General features: G+C 45.2%; 1 protein-coding gene across 1 annotated transcript in view; it reads right to left on the reverse strand.

Moving 5' to 3' along the window:
- The window catches only part of NOX3 (NADPH oxidase 3), a 698,296-nt gene that overhangs the window by 91,527 nt on the left and 591,034 nt on the right, over positions 1–15,735 (reverse strand). The gene's annotated exons all lie outside the window — the stretch shown is intronic.

The following is a 15,735-nucleotide window of genomic DNA, read 5'->3' on the forward strand; positions in this document are numbered from 1 at the left end:
TAATATTATTCTAAATGTAAAATTATACCCAGGCTCATCTTTGAGCCTGTCTCCTGTTTTTGTCTAGTTTTGTCTGTTTTGCGCTTTTTTTTTCTTTGTACCCTATGACTTTTCTGAAGTCTTTTTATGTGTGTTCACCTGTGTAGGTGGGTGGAGTCAAGTAATTCCCCATTTTTTGGCCTGATTCATCAACTGCAACTTTTAAAAAGACTCAAAATTGGTCACAACTCTAGTCCAGCCCTGCCTCCACCCTGTGTTGTATCATGCATGCATTTCTAAGAGTCTCACATTTTATGATTTTTTTAGTGTTCAAAAAGTTGCAAAGATGACAGTAAAAAGTTCCATTTTTTCTTTTGTACAAAAGTCATGAACTGTGTGCCATTTTTATGAATTTAGTGCAATAAAAGTCAGCAATTACCACAGAACAGCAAAAGAAAAGTCAAACTATTATTTTTCCTAAGAAAAAAATGTGCAGGATATCAAAGGGAAGAAAAATAAACAATGTAAATGAAATAATCTTTAAAAATGGAAGCAAACACATACACAAGTAATATAATAGATTTGATTTAAAGTGAGAGCTGGCTAGTGAAGTCTACAATTGTAAAATGGGGTATTGGGTTGGGTAAAGGGTAACCATTTGACTTTTGAGTTATGATTTCTTTTCTATCCCAACTGAATATATATTGACTTCTTTATGCAGATGAGGATATAGTTTCTATCACCGGCATCATGTGATGAGGCCACATGACTTAAATATTGAATAGAAGTGATCCCAAAAAGCAGCACCTGAAATTAAAAGTTACAGCCAGCAGCTAAGCAGGAAAGGGTGCTTAACCCTTACAGCACTTCTAGAAAGAAGATATTTATCAAGTAACAGCAGTGGCTCTACAAGCCACAAGGTGGGGTGGCCTTTGAATACCAGACTCACCCAAGGTGTCCCCCGGGTGGGATACACTCATGACACCTGTGTCAAGTAACAGGTGTGAGCAATAGGAAATCACACCTGAAACCAGATAAAAAGGAAAGAAGTTGACTCAGTCTTTGCATTTTGTGTCTGCGTGTGCCACATTAAGCAAGGAGAACAGAAAGACAAGAGGAGAACTGTCTGAGGACTTGAGAACCAAAATTGTTGAAAAATATCAACAATCTCAAGGTTACAAGTCCATCTCTAAAGATTTTGATGTTCCTTTGTGTGCAACATAATCAAGAAGTTTACAACCCGTGGTACTGTAGCTAATCTCCCTGGATATGGGCGGCAAAAAAAATTGATGGAAAGTTACGACATAGGATAGACATGATGGTGGATATGCAGCCCCAACCAAGTTCCAAAGAAATTCAAGCTGTCCTGCAGGCTCAGAGTATATCAGTGCCAGTGCAAACTATCAATCCACCTTGACGTTTGAATGAAATGAAACCAGACCCAGGAAGACCCCCCTGCTGACACGGAGACATTAAAAAGTTAGCCAGCAGTTTGCCAAAATGTATGTAAGTAAAGATCCTTCTGGGAAAGCATCTTGTGGACAGATGAGCCCAAAATAGAGCTTTTTGGTAAAGCACATTATTCTACTGTTTACTGAAAACAGAAATAGGCCTACAAAGAAAGTAAAACAGTGCCTACAGTAAAAGATAGTGGCGGATCAAATATGTTTTTGGGTTGTTTTGCTTCCTTTGGCACTGGGTATCTTTACTGTGTGCAAGGCATCATGAAATCTTAAGATTACCAAAGGGTTTTGGGTCACAATGTAAGTACCCAGTGTCAGAAAGCTGGGTTTGCATCCTATGTCATGGGTCTTCCAGCAGGACAATAACCCCAAACATACTTCCTGAAGCACCCATGTCGTTTTTAAAATGTGGTGCCCAGAACTGGACACAATATTCCAGATGAGGTCTTACTAAAAAGGAGTAAAGGGGGATAATGACTTCACGTGATCTAGACTGTATGCTTCTGTTAATACATCCTAGAATGATGTTTGCCTTTTTTGCTGCTGCATAACACTGTTGACTCATGTTCAGTCTGTGATCTATTAGTATACCTAAGTCTTTTTACACATGTTTTTAGATAGCTCTATTCCTCCCATGCTGTATATGCTCTTTTCATTATTCTTGCCAAGATGTATGACTTTGCATTTCTCCCTGTTAAAAACCATTCTATTAGTTGCTGCCCATTGTTCCAGCTTGTTTAGATCCTGTTGAATCCTCTCTGTCTCTTCTCTAGTATTAGCTATTCCTCCTAGCTTGTGTCATCAACAAATTTAATCAGTTTACCCTTAATACCTTCATCTAAATCATTAATAAAGATGTTGAACAACACTGGGCCCAGGACAGAGCCCTGTGTTACCCCACTTGAGACAGTCTTCCAACTGGATGTGCAGCCATTTATGACCAATCTTTGACTCCGATCACTAAGCCAGTTACGAATGCATCTAACAGTTGCCTTGTCCATTCCACACTTGGTCATTTTTTCAATAAGGATTGTATGAGATACTTTGTCAAATGCTTTACTGAAGTCAAGATATACTATATCAACTGCATTTCCCTGATCCACCCAGTCAGTGATTTTGTAATAGAAGGAAATTAAGTTAGTCTGACATAACTTATTTGTTATAAACCCATGCTGGCTCTGGTTAATCACTTCATTCTCATCCAGGTACTTGCATAAATGTTGTTTAATAATTTGTTCAAAGATCTTTCCTGGTATGGAAGTTAGGCTCACAGGCCTGTAGTTCCCTGTGAAGTATAATGTTGACATTATACTTTTTATCTAATTTTTCCATTTCTAATTTTGACTCACAAATCCTAATTTAAAATATGGGTTGCATATTGAGGGTGTGAATGTGGCCTAATTGGGAAAAATATTTCTAATCACTAGTTAACAGAACACTTTTTATTAAACCTTTTCTTACAGCGTTTAAAGGATCTTTTTTCTCAGTAAATTCAAGTGTGACGCCCTGGCCTATCAGGTCGTCACAGGGTATTGTGCAATCTGCCCTTCTGCACAGTATCCACTCCTCCTTGGTTATGGGTCCTGGTCCTTTGGTGTTGCTAACAGCTTAGCCAATCAAAATCCTAGGAATACTTTACACTGTACCCACCAGGCACACCATTGGGGGGCCTGAAGAGAATAGGGTTGCCCAGTTGGGGGGTTGGTAAGGGGAAAGTTAGAAAGTGATAGTGGAGCAGAAGGGAGTGTGGAGTGAACCAGGAGAGGAAGGAGGTGAGGTGACTCTGTGAGAGGGAGAGGTCACCGGCCTGCAGATAATAGGTGACAGACGTTAGTCTGGGCCTGGTAGGAGCTAGAACCCCGGTCGCAGGGGATTGTGTCAAGGGGCACGGACTGCCGAGGAGGGCAGCCGGCGGCCTTGAGCTATCACCGGGCAGGGGCCAGGGCACGACAGGGTACGTGGACCCTAGGCTGGAAAGTAGCTTCACGCGTTCCGGTAATTTACCCGACGGGGGTGAAGATTTCAAGATTCATTTCCAACCCGCTCCAAAATCGGGGTACTAGCGCACTGATGGCATAGGACTACGCGTGAACCCTGAGAGGAAGCTCACTCCGTTAGCCATACGGGTGAGCAGGATCCGAAGAGTTTTATACTTGAGGGTCCAAAAAGAGGCAAAGGTGCCAAGTAAAGGGCCACAGCCTAACAGCAACACCAAGGGCACGGACCCAAGCGTGGTCCCTCCGGGCTGCAGTGGTGCTCAGAACTCTAGTTTACAAGCTGTCGGTGTTGTTATTCATGGACTGAGTGAGTACACTGAAAAACCCTTTTCCAACAACCAACGGCACCCCAAACGCCAACCAGCCAACGGGCCCTGGGACACAAACTCCCTACCCACAGAGGGGTGAAACATCCAGCTGCTACACCACTGTCACCGGGCTCCCCAACAGCAGCGGTGGTTCCTCACATTACCACACACCGTGCGTGGCGTCACGAACTGTCTAACCCCCTTGTACATAGTCCCCCTCTTGTTTTAATTCGAGTGTCGTGTCGTCGCGGACCCCCCGAATCCGGAGACCCCTCGAGCCACCGCAGCTCCGGATCCGAGCGGCTCGGCCGCTGGCACGGGGGCGGTGCACAAGCAAGTGAAAGTGATAACACCTCCAAAACGCAGCACAGGTATGAATGTTATTCATTTGTTTAATTTTGACCATCATAAAAAATGTCACAAGTGCATGTATATTTTATGATGGCTGTCGCAATTTAGAAAGGATTTTATATTTAAAGATTGTTAGTTATTGCTAGTGAAAAAATGGTCTGTCTTCTTAGACCATGTGCACATATTTCATTTCAGGCCACCACATTTGAAAAAAACTTTTAATGATAAGCTTGTTTTTACTGTGGTTTTTGTTTGAAAAAGAATAAAAGATAAAGAATCTCCCAATGTTCGACCTCTTCTAAAAATGTTCGTCCCTCTGCAAAAACTCTGAGTGCGAGCAAACCCTTCCTTTCCTTACAAAACCACTAAGAAGAGAAGAAGCAACCTAAATTGTTAATAAGAATAAATCTACTCTTCTACGCATATATATATATATATATATATATATATATATATATATATACATAGATAGATAGTAACAGTTTGATGAAAGTAAGAATCCTCAAGCCCCATTGGGCTCGATTTTATATTGTCACGCTCTCGATGCCAAGGCACCGCTCCTTACCTACTGAGCCAGTCTCACAATCGCACCACTGCTCCTTGCTCACTGAGCCGGTCCCTGTATCGTACCACCGCTCTGTACCTACTGAGCCAGTTGTACCTGCATTGCACCACGGCTCCATACCTACTGAGCCAGTCGCACCTGCATCGCACCACCGCTCTGTACCCACTGATCCAGCCTCGCCAGTGCACCACCGCTCCTTGCTCACTGGTCCAGTCCATGCATCCACCGGTCATGCCTGCCTCTCCCGCTCTTGCTCCCCTGAGTCCTGTTCCAGGTCTCAGGAGTCTGACTCTGACTGATGCCTCTGTATAGGACCGGGCCGCGCCCACTCACCTGGTCTTATAGGCCCAGCACTGCTGCAACAGGAAATGACCTGAGGCTGTGCTGGGTATATAAGACTGGCCTTTCCATGTGGGTGGGGCCTGATCATTGCTTGTGTTTCTTTGCTTTGTCTTGTGAGCTAGGTGCTCAGGTCCTTTTGTTCCTGTTTCCTGTATTACTGCCTTAAAGTACGCTGTGACCCTAGTGACCTGGTCCTGTCTTTGCTTCCTGATACCTGCACCTGTTCCTGTACTGTCCTATGGGACTCCATGACTCTGGTGACCTGGTTCTTCCTGTTCCTACCACACTAGTGCTCCAGCTACCGTGCACCCTGCCCTCCAGGTGGGGTGCTGGGTCCAGTGGATCCACCTCCTGGGCCTACCAGTCCTCCCTGGCCCTCACATGTATGATATGAGAGAGCTGGTGAAGCTTATATTAATGGAGAAAAGAACATGATGGGACTGTATTACACTGCATAAATATTTCCTCAAAGACATGGTTCCGAGAGGTTTACATATGAAGACATTACCCGCTACTGTTTTCCCCTCTAACTTTATGAATGAGTTGAACCAAATTCATAGCAACTGTTCTATAAACCTCATGCAGCTTATAACGAAAAACAAAGAAAATAAATTGATTGATTTACAGAAGGATATTATTTCTATGAAACAAAATATTGCTAATCAGCAAACAAAAGAGGAGTTTGATAATGCAATGGATCACATAAAAAATTGGTTTCAAAATTAGAGGATGATATGCTTTTTAAAAAGAAAAAAAATCAAAAAGACCTTAATGACTATGCTACTACCGTAACAAGGTTTATAATTGGCATGAAGATCCATTTTAAAAAAGAAGTAATTTAATCGCATTATCATCACCTCCTCTGATGCTGATTTATGACATGGGCAGCATGTGGACTTGGACTCTGAAGTTGCTGTTTCATCATCTAGGGATTTCTCTACATTTCACATCCCTTCTAAGGCTGGAAACACATTTATGCGTGTAAAATCGGTCCGACTTGCCTGAAAAAAACTGAACGATTTTAGTTCACGTTAGGTCAGTGTGCAATGCAAGTGCGATGCTTTTTTTTAATTATTTAATGACTAGCAGAGCGTGTGCAATGCGTGTTTGATGCGTATGGGATCCCTTTTTTCTATGTCATCTGCCATTCAGCAGAGCTGAATAGTCGCTGACAGCAGACACCGATAGAGCCGCACGATCAGAATGAAGTCGGATGTACTTCGCCTGACTTCATTATCATCCTGCGGCTCTGTCTGGGTGTTGCATACTGATTAGCGGTCACCCGTGAAGGACTCACCGTTGACCGCTAATCCCCTGAGGGACTGAAGTGAGCAGCGCGATTAGCGCTGCCGTCACTCAGGCTACCCGCGGCTAGCTGGATCCTCCACCCGAGACCACAACTCACCTGTGACTTCATCGCTGTCAATCTGGCAACTTGCTGTCACTGTTGGAGGATCCAGCGGTGGCCGCAAGTTACCTGAGTGATATCATCGCTGATCGCGCAGCTCACCTCAGTTGCTGCGTGTAGCTTACAGGAGCGGCGGTGTTCTTCTGCAGCTCCTGTCACCTTCATGTAGCAGAGCTGGAAGCGACGCGGGACCTCCGTGAATTACGCCGGAGCTGGAGGGGTTTTTGGGGCTTAATAAAGTGGTGAACGAGGGTATTTGTTCGTGTTTATTATTGCAAATAAAGGATTTTTACAGTGCGAAGCCGCCGCCCGACCACCGTGCGGAGCCGCCGCCCGACCACCGTGCGGAGCCGCCGCCCGATCTACACCCCACCTACTGTCTTCTCCCCACAATCCTACAGAATGTAAGCCCGCAAGGGTAGGGCCCTCTTTCCTCTGTACTAGTCTGTCTACTGTAACTTGTGTATGTATTCTGTATGTAACCCCTTCTCATGTACAGCACCATGGAATTAATTCTGCTCTATAAACAAATAATAATAATAATAATAATAAATAATTAACTTTAAATTACCGGTTAATCATTGGGGGTGTATCATAAACACCTGCAATGATTAATCTAGGACTTAGGCGGGCTTTGCACATTGCGACATCGCAAGCCGATGCTGCGATAGTCCCCGCCCCCGTCGCAGCTGCGATATCCTTGTGATAGCTGCCGTAGCGAACATTATCGCTACGGCAGCTTCACATGGACTCGCCTGTCCTGGGATGTCGCTCTGGCCAGCGTCCTGCCTCCTTATTAAGGGGGCGGGTCGTGCGGCGTCACAGCGACGTCACACGGGAGGCGGCCAATAGGAGCGGAGGGGCGGAGATGAGCGGGATGTAAACATCCCACCCACCTCCTTCCTTCCGCATATCCTACGGAAGCCGCAGTGACGCCGGTAGGAGATGTTCCTCACTCCTGCGACTTCACACACAGCGATGTGTGCTGCCGCAGTAGCGAGGAACAACATCGGACCGTCGCGTCAGCGTAATTATGGATTACGCCGATGCTGCACCGATGATACGATTATGACGCTTTTGCGCTCGTTAATCGTTTCATCGAACCTTTACACACTACGATGTCGCATGCGATGCCGGAAGTACGTCATTTTCAATTTGACCCCACCGACATCGCACCTGCGATGTTGTACTGTGCAAAGCCCGCCTTAGTGGCAGCTATGGGCTGCTGCCATTAACTCCTTATACCCCATTTGCCAATGCACCAGGGCAAAACGGGAAGAGCCGGGTACAGTCCCAGAACTGTCGCATCTAATGGATGCGGCAATTCTGGACGGCTGATGGCTGTTATTGCTAGGCTGGGGGTCTCCCCATAACGTGGGTCTCCCCATCCTGAGAATACCAGCCTTCAGCCGTGTGGCTTTACCCTGGCTGGTATTAAAATTGGGGGGGACCGCACGCCGTTTTTTTTTAATTATTTATTTATTTTATTGCATGATAGAGACCCGCCCACCGGCAGCTGTGATTGGTTGCAGTGAGACAGCTGTCACTTATCTTGGGGGCGTGTCTGACTGCAACCAATCATAGGCGCCAGTGGGCGGGTAAAGCAGGGAATACGAGATTGAATAATGAGCGGCCCGCTTTTTCAAAAGAGGAAAAGCCGCCGGAGCAGTGTGAACGCTATGCAGCACCGCGCTGATGATCGGGGATCGGTGAGTATGAGAGAGGGGGGGAAAGGAATAGACCGACATGGACAGAGAGAGAGACCGACCGACAGAGAGAGAATAGAGACCGAGAGGGAGAGATCGACTGACAGAGATATTGACCGACATTATGAGACCTCACTCATTTCCAGTGCTTTGTGACACATGCGATAAATGTATTTAGAAAACAGATGTCACTAAAAAGGTGTGAGTGCCGGTCCGTGTGCCATCCTTTTTTTTCACGCTCCCATAGAGTTGCATTGGAGAGACTCGCACGAGAAACTCTTCAAATAGCAGCTTGCTGCGATTTTTTTCTCAGTCCGATTTGGAGTGAGAAAAAAATCGCAGATGAGAGCTGATTCATTGAATAACATGTGTTCGAGTGCAATGCGAGATTTTTTCGCATTGCACTACTGCGAGAAACTCGCAAGTGAGAAGCCGGCCTTAGCCTAAAAACAGCAGAGGGGGGTAGGAAATACAGGAAACCACATCTTCATCACGTGGGGTAAGAACAACACTTACTAGCAATTGATACAAACAGCGTCCTTAATCTTGCATCACAGACACTCATGATGTTGAATGGGTCATGTCGAAAGTGACGCACTTCCGGCGTCGCACTCGACATCGTAGTGTGTAAATCCTAGATGATACAATTAACGAGCGCAAAATCGTCGTAAACGTATCATCGGTGTAGCGTCTGGGAATTCCATAATTACGCGACTGCGACGGTACGATGTTGTTCCTCGTTCCTGCGACAGCACACATCGCTGTGTGTGAAGCCGCAGGAGCGAGGAACATCTCCTACCTGCGTCCTGCGGCTCACGCCGGCTATGCGGAAGGAAGGTGGGCTGGATGTTTACGTTCCGCTCATCTCCACCCCTCCGCTTCTATTGGCCGTCTGCCGTGTGACGTCGCTATGACGTCTGCACGACCTGCCCCCTTAATAAGGAGGCGTGTCACCGGCCAGATCGACGTCGCAAGGCAGGTGAGTCCATGTGAAGCTGCCGTAGCGATAATGTTCGCTACAGCAACTGTCACAACAGATCGCTGCTGCGACGGGGCGGGGACTATCGTGCTCGGCATCGCAAGCATCGGCTTGCGATGTCGTAGTGTGCAAAGTGCCCCCAAGTGTTCAATTAATTTATTTTGTTCATTTAATTTTGCTGAACTATGTGTTTGGAGGATTTGAGGATGGACATACAGATGGGTGATCTTAATCAAGCTGTACATTTTCAGTTTAAAACTATGGCTTTCTATCTGGTGGAGTCACGTGCAGGTTGTATGGATAAATTACAAGACTTGGTAGAACATGATCTCAAAAGTCTGCATGAAAACATCTTCACTTAATCCACAATTACAATTTAACTTTCACACTCAGAAAGGCATTATATGAATTAGAACATATGGATGACATGGTGATTACAATGTTGGATAAGAGCAGGGTCGTTGTTGCCATGGACTCCTTGGCTTATTGCACCCAGGTTGAGTCCATGCTTAACAACTCCTCCACTTATACCAAATTGACCTCTAATCCTACTGGTAAATTTTCTATAATGATTATCAAATTGATTGAGGAGGGATTTCAATGGGATTCATCACTCAAAAAACAGAGATTATTTGATAGTACAGCATCCCTTCCTAAAGGCCCCGTCACACTAAGCAACATCGCTAGCAACATCGTTGCTAACGAACAACTTTTGTGACGTTGCTAGCGATGTTGCTGTGTGTGACATCCAGCAACAACCTGGCCCCTGCTGTGAGGTCGTTGGTTGTTGCTGAATGTCCTGGGCCATTTTTTAGTTGTTGCTGTCCCGCTGTGAAGCACAGATCGCTGTGTGTGACAGCGAGACAGCAACAACTAAATGTGCAGGCAGCAGGAGCCGGCTTCTGCGGAGGCTGGTAACCAATGTAAACATCGGGTAACCAAGAAGCCCTGTCCTTGGTTACCCGATATTTACCTTTGTTACCAGCCTCCTCCACTCTCACTGTCAGTGCCGGCTCCTGCTCTGTGCACATGTAGCTGCAGCACACATCGGGTTAATTAACCCGATGTGTGCTGTAACTAGGAGAGCAGGGAGCCAGCGCTAAGCAGTGTGCGCTGCTCCCTGCTCTGTGCACATTTAGCTGCAGCACACATCGGGTAATTAACCCGATGTGTGCTGTAACTAGGAGAGCAGGGAGCCAGCGCTAAGCAGTGTGCACTGCTCCCTGCTCTGTGCACATTTAGCTGCAGCACACATCGGGTTAATTAACCCGATGTGTGCTGTAACTAGGAGAGCTGGGAGCCAGCGCTCAGTGTGCGCTGCTCCCTGCTCTCTGCACGTGCGGTGGTAACCAAGGTAAATATCGGGTTGGTTACCCGATATTTACCTTAGTTACCAAGCGCAGCATCTTCCACGCGGCGCTGGGGGCTGGGGGCTGGTCACTGGTTGCTGGTGAGCTCACCAGCAACTTGTGTAGCGACGCTCCAGCGATCCCTGCCAGGTCAGGTTGCTGGTGGGATCGCTGGAGCGTCGCAGTGTGACATCTCACCAGCAACCTCCTAGCAACTTACCAGCGATCCCTATCATTGTTGGGATCGCTGGTAAGTTGCTTAGTGTGACTGGACCTTAAGACACACAAGGGCATTATATCCCCTCGGATGAGACAGATAGTGTCTGGAATAGGCTCGGCTAATGAACATTTGGGGCAGTGGCTTGATTCAATACTCTAGCTCCTTGCCCAAAGAACTCCAGGGTACATTAAGGACTCCATAGACATAATTGATCTATTTTCTGATAATTTTTGGCTTGATGACTATGTGTGTCTTAGTTGTGATGTAATATCATTAATGCATACTGTATATGTCCATCCCCTAATCTATTGCAATTCAAGCAATAATTACACATGTCTGAGACTAAAAAGCTGTTTGATTATTTTCATCTAATTTCTATGTATTTTGGTGTGCTGAAAATGAAAAAAGTATTGAAAAAAAACCTGGACATCAGGATTTACCACAAAATGCAAAATCTCTTCAAATTTAGTAAAATTTTTTTCTTTTTTTTTTAGGGTTTTGAAAGTCAAAATTACTATTAATTAATTCACATCAATGCATTGAAGATATATAATGCCAAAAAAATATAACTTTCAAAGAAAAGAACTGTCAGAGTGAGCTAATAAAACCAGCATCAACATTTTGCAAGCTAAATGAGCTGGCTCTGACATGCCCGGGCTAATTTCAATTGTTTTATCTTTGTTCTCGCCTGTTCACACTTTTTAATCTCAGTTCGTGTTAGCTCTTCTTATTCAACCGTGTTTCCCAAAATTAGCATTATGGCTTAGCGGAAGTGTATTAATTCGCCTGACAGTTTCTGTTCCATTTGTGGTGAATATACAGTGTTGAAGCAAGAGCTGAATATTACAGACTTTGTGAAAAAAGTATACTTCGCATATTTCGGACTAAAGCTTAGAGATCAAGATAAAGCTTGGGCGCCTCATAAAGTGTGCAAACGGTGTGTTGAGGACCTACGAAATTGGTTCAAGGGTAAGAAAAAAGCTTTCCGTTATGGGATTCCTATGGTATGGCGAGAGCAAAAGAACCATAGTGATGATTGTTACTTTTGTTCATGCGATGTGAAAGGGTATAATTCAAAATGGAAGCATTCCATTTCATACCCCGATATTCACTCAGCAATTCGTCCCATCCACCATGGCACAGATATACCAGTACCCAAAGCCCCTGCTTCCTTGGAAGAGATAACTATGTCCGATGAAGGTGGAGTCATACCTGAACCAGATGAATCAAGTTCTGACTTTGAAGATGATACAAGACCAAAATTGTTTTCCCAGGATGAGATGAATGATTTGGTAAGAGACTTAAATCTTCCCAAAGATGCCGCTGAGTTACTCGGCTCAAGGCTCAAAAGCAAGAATTTATTGTTGCCAGGAGTGTCTTTTTCATGGTTCATGCATCGTGAAGACGAGTTCATTCCTTACTTTGTCCAGGAAGATAAGTTGGTTTATTGCATCGATGTCAAAGGTTTCATGGGTCAATTCAAAATCCAATATGATTCAGCACAATGGCGTCTTTTTATAGATTGTTCAAAAAGAATTCTCAAAGCAGTTTTACTCCACAACGGCGTTTTTATGCTTCCATCCCTGTAGGTCATTCCGTACACCTCAAGGAAACCTACGAAAACTTGGAATTAGTTATTTGTAAACTTAAATATGAAGACCATGGTTGGCAAGTGTGCAGGGTTTGAAAGCCTTGTGCATGCTGCTTGGGCAACAAGCTGGGTATGCTAAATACCCTTGTTTTCTGTGTCTATGGGATAGTCGAGACCGACAAAATCACTGGACCAAGAAGAATTGGTAGCCGAGGGTACTCACATTTGGTGAAAAAAATGTCCTCCGAGAAACTTTGGTTCCTCCCCATAAAGTTCTTCTACCACCTCTACACATCAAATTGGGATTGATGAAGCAATTCATAAAATCCCTTCCAAAAGATGGAGAATGCTTCAAATACTTGGAGGCAAAATTGAAGGAAGGTGTGTTTGTCGGACCAGTCATTAGAAGCCTTATAGCTGATCAAGAGTTTATCAATACCATGACACATCTTCAAAAAGAAGGGTGGATTGCATTTAAAGAGGTCATAGAGAAATTTTGAAGCAATAGCAAAGACCCTGACTACAAACAAATCGTCGGACGAATGCTGAAAGCATTTCCAGCTTTAGGTTGCCTGATGAGTTTGAAAGTGCATTTCCTCCATTCCCACCTTGACAACTTTCCTGAAAATTTGGGAGCTGTGAGTGAAGAGCAAGGTGAACGATTCCACCAGGACATTAAAGAGATGGAATGAAGATACCAGGGAAGATGGAGCATTACAATGATGGCAGACTACTGTTGGTCGCTTCAGAGAGACATTACAGATGCTGCTCACAAGTGTAAATCTACCAAGAGAAGCCTCACAGGGAAGAAGATTTTAGTCTGTGTTAGTGAGTTAAAAAAAATGATTTTCATGAAACATTTGTAATAAAAAAATAATTTTATGAGTCTATTTTCATTTATTTTGAGGTATTGTCTTATTTAACATAGTTACTTAAATTGTCAGAAAACGTGATGTTCTATGACAAAACGGAGGTCATTTTCGGATTCAGCGCATTCAAAAACATAAAGATTACGTGGAATAAACAAAACAGCTCTCGAAAAAACTTTTTTTGCAGACCTGTGATTTCATCTGAAAAAGTATAGCACTTATACTTCTGCACTATAAGATTTTGTCATTCATGTTACAAAATTTTTGATGGACCACAATTGTTTTATTTTCAATAGACAATATTATCTTCAACATAATAGGGTTTTGATGGGTGCAAAATTTTCATTTTCAGTTGCAAACTTGGTTATGGCTTTCTGGGAAGAAAAAAATCCTGTATTGCAATCAGAATCCTTTTGCTGAATTTCCCCACTTGTATGGCAGATTTATTGATGACCAGATATTTATTTGGTATGGTCCAACTTTGTCAATTTCTGATTTTATTTGTTACATGGATAATAATCAATTAAACTTAAGATTTTTTTTTTATAATATCAAATAGATTAATTTTTTCTGTATGTACAATTTTCTGGGACTCCTAATTAAAATATTTCTACATCTATTTTCCGGAAATCCATGGCTGGGAATACTATTCTCCACACCAAAAGCAGCCATCCCAGACATACTGTTAAGTCCGTACCATTGCGTGAATTCACTAGGGTTCTCAGGAATTGCAGTGAACAATCTTTTAAAATAAAATATTTTCTAAATGGCTACATTCAGCATGCAATATACATCATACATTTTACTCATTTTAATTTTTTATGTTACTTGTGTACCGCCCTGCTCGCAGCAGCCAAGCTGCTCGGATCCGGACCTTCTGTGGGTGGCTCGAGGGTCTCCGGACCCGGGGGTCTCGCGGTCACTCCGATCAAAAAGGGAGTTATAGCGGTGGTGGATGTAGGACATATATTTACGGGCTGAGCCGTATTAAGTTCGTGACGCCACCCACGGTATGTCGTGAGGTTGGACACCACCACTGCAATTACAGGGCACCCGGGGGAGATGTTATGCAGCAAGTTGTTAACCCCTCCGTGGGCAGGAATGGTGGCCCCGGGACCCGTTGGGGATTTTGGTGCAAGCAGATGGGCGACCGCAGGGTGCTGGTGTACTCAATATTGAAGGAAACACATGAGTCTCTAGTAAACCAAGGTGATGGTGGTCGGTGCCCAAAGCCGGCTGCGTTCTGGTCCCCCCACCCGGCTGGTGGTCTGTGCTTGCAACTTTATGAGTCCGCTCCCGGCTGGATGTGGCCCGTGGGATCTCTGAGCCCTGGCGGTGGCCTTTTAATCCCGTCGGTGGGCTGTTGTCTTCTAATAGGGATTTTGGGTGGGACAGGACCTCTAGTCCTGGCCTCAATCAGTAAATTAACCAGTTCCAGTCGTTTCTGGTCCCGGATTCAGGGTCCGAGCACCCACCTGTGTGCTCCGGTTTCCAAGTCGGTTCCCCGGGTCGGTACCGGCAGGCCACTACCCTGTCTCGGTCCACTTCGGTTTCACCGAGCTGTCTTCCTGGCTCCTGCAGACAGAGACCGCCGTCTGCCTCCTAGCCACTGGCACCAGGGCTCCTACCCTGGCGCCGTTCAATTTGGGGTATTCGCCTCTACTAGAGCTGCACCCAGCTCCAGCCCACACTCCTCTCCAACTTGAACTCTAACACTCAACTCCAGACTGATCTGCTGTTTTCCCGCCCTGAGCTGTCTAAACTCTTCGATGGGCGTCTTCCAACCGCCTGGTTCCGCCCCCTGGTGTGTCCATCTAGCCCTGAGGGGGGTGACTAGGGTTTTGAAGGTTGGCTGATGTCACCTGTGAGGGAAAGGTGTAGTGCAGGGGCCTATCTGTGACTACCTCGCCCGGCCAGGGCGTCACACTCCCCCTTGGTTAAACACAGACCGTCTGCGGGCTGTTCGACCACCACCGGTTTATTTTGTAACTGCAAAAGATAAAAGGGGATAAAACATTTACAAGAATAATAACATATTTACATTCATGGATACTTTAGTTTCTTCCCTTAACGGGAGGCATTTTACTTTAACGTTGCATAAACATTTTTATTGGTCCGGGACAGGACCATGTCCTTTTCACCTTAGCCCACCCAAACAAACCTAGCCCTGGTGCTACCGCTAGGCACTGGTGCGAACCCCTTTTCCTCAGTCCAGGAAACGGGCTCGGGTGGTGCCCACATGGGCCGGGTAATAAGTTCCTTACCCGGCAGTCTCTCTCAGAGGCCCCACGTACAGGGGACCCCTGATCCGGAAAGTAGTCACCAGTTTCCATGGTGATGGGACCTCGGCCTACTCTACCGCAGGCCCTTCCTCCAACCAGCCTCTCCGGAGACTGCGGCATGATGAAAAGGGTGGTCTGGGGCTATTTACAAGACCCAATAGTTTATGGGTTGGCCTCAGCCGTGTCTTTTTATAAATATAATTAAACGGGAACATCAACAAACGGTCCCAATGGGGACTTTGCAGGAAAGGTAGCCGGGAACCACTAACTAAAATTCTGAATATTCGGGACTGGAGGGAGGTGGAGAGGGGTGGCTGCACTGCGGG

This window comes from Anomaloglossus baeobatrachus, chromosome 3, assembly GCF_048569485.1.
Source record: "Anomaloglossus baeobatrachus isolate aAnoBae1 chromosome 3, aAnoBae1.hap1, whole genome shotgun sequence".
NCBI lineage: Eukaryota > Metazoa > Chordata > Amphibia > Anura > Aromobatidae > Anomaloglossus > Anomaloglossus baeobatrachus.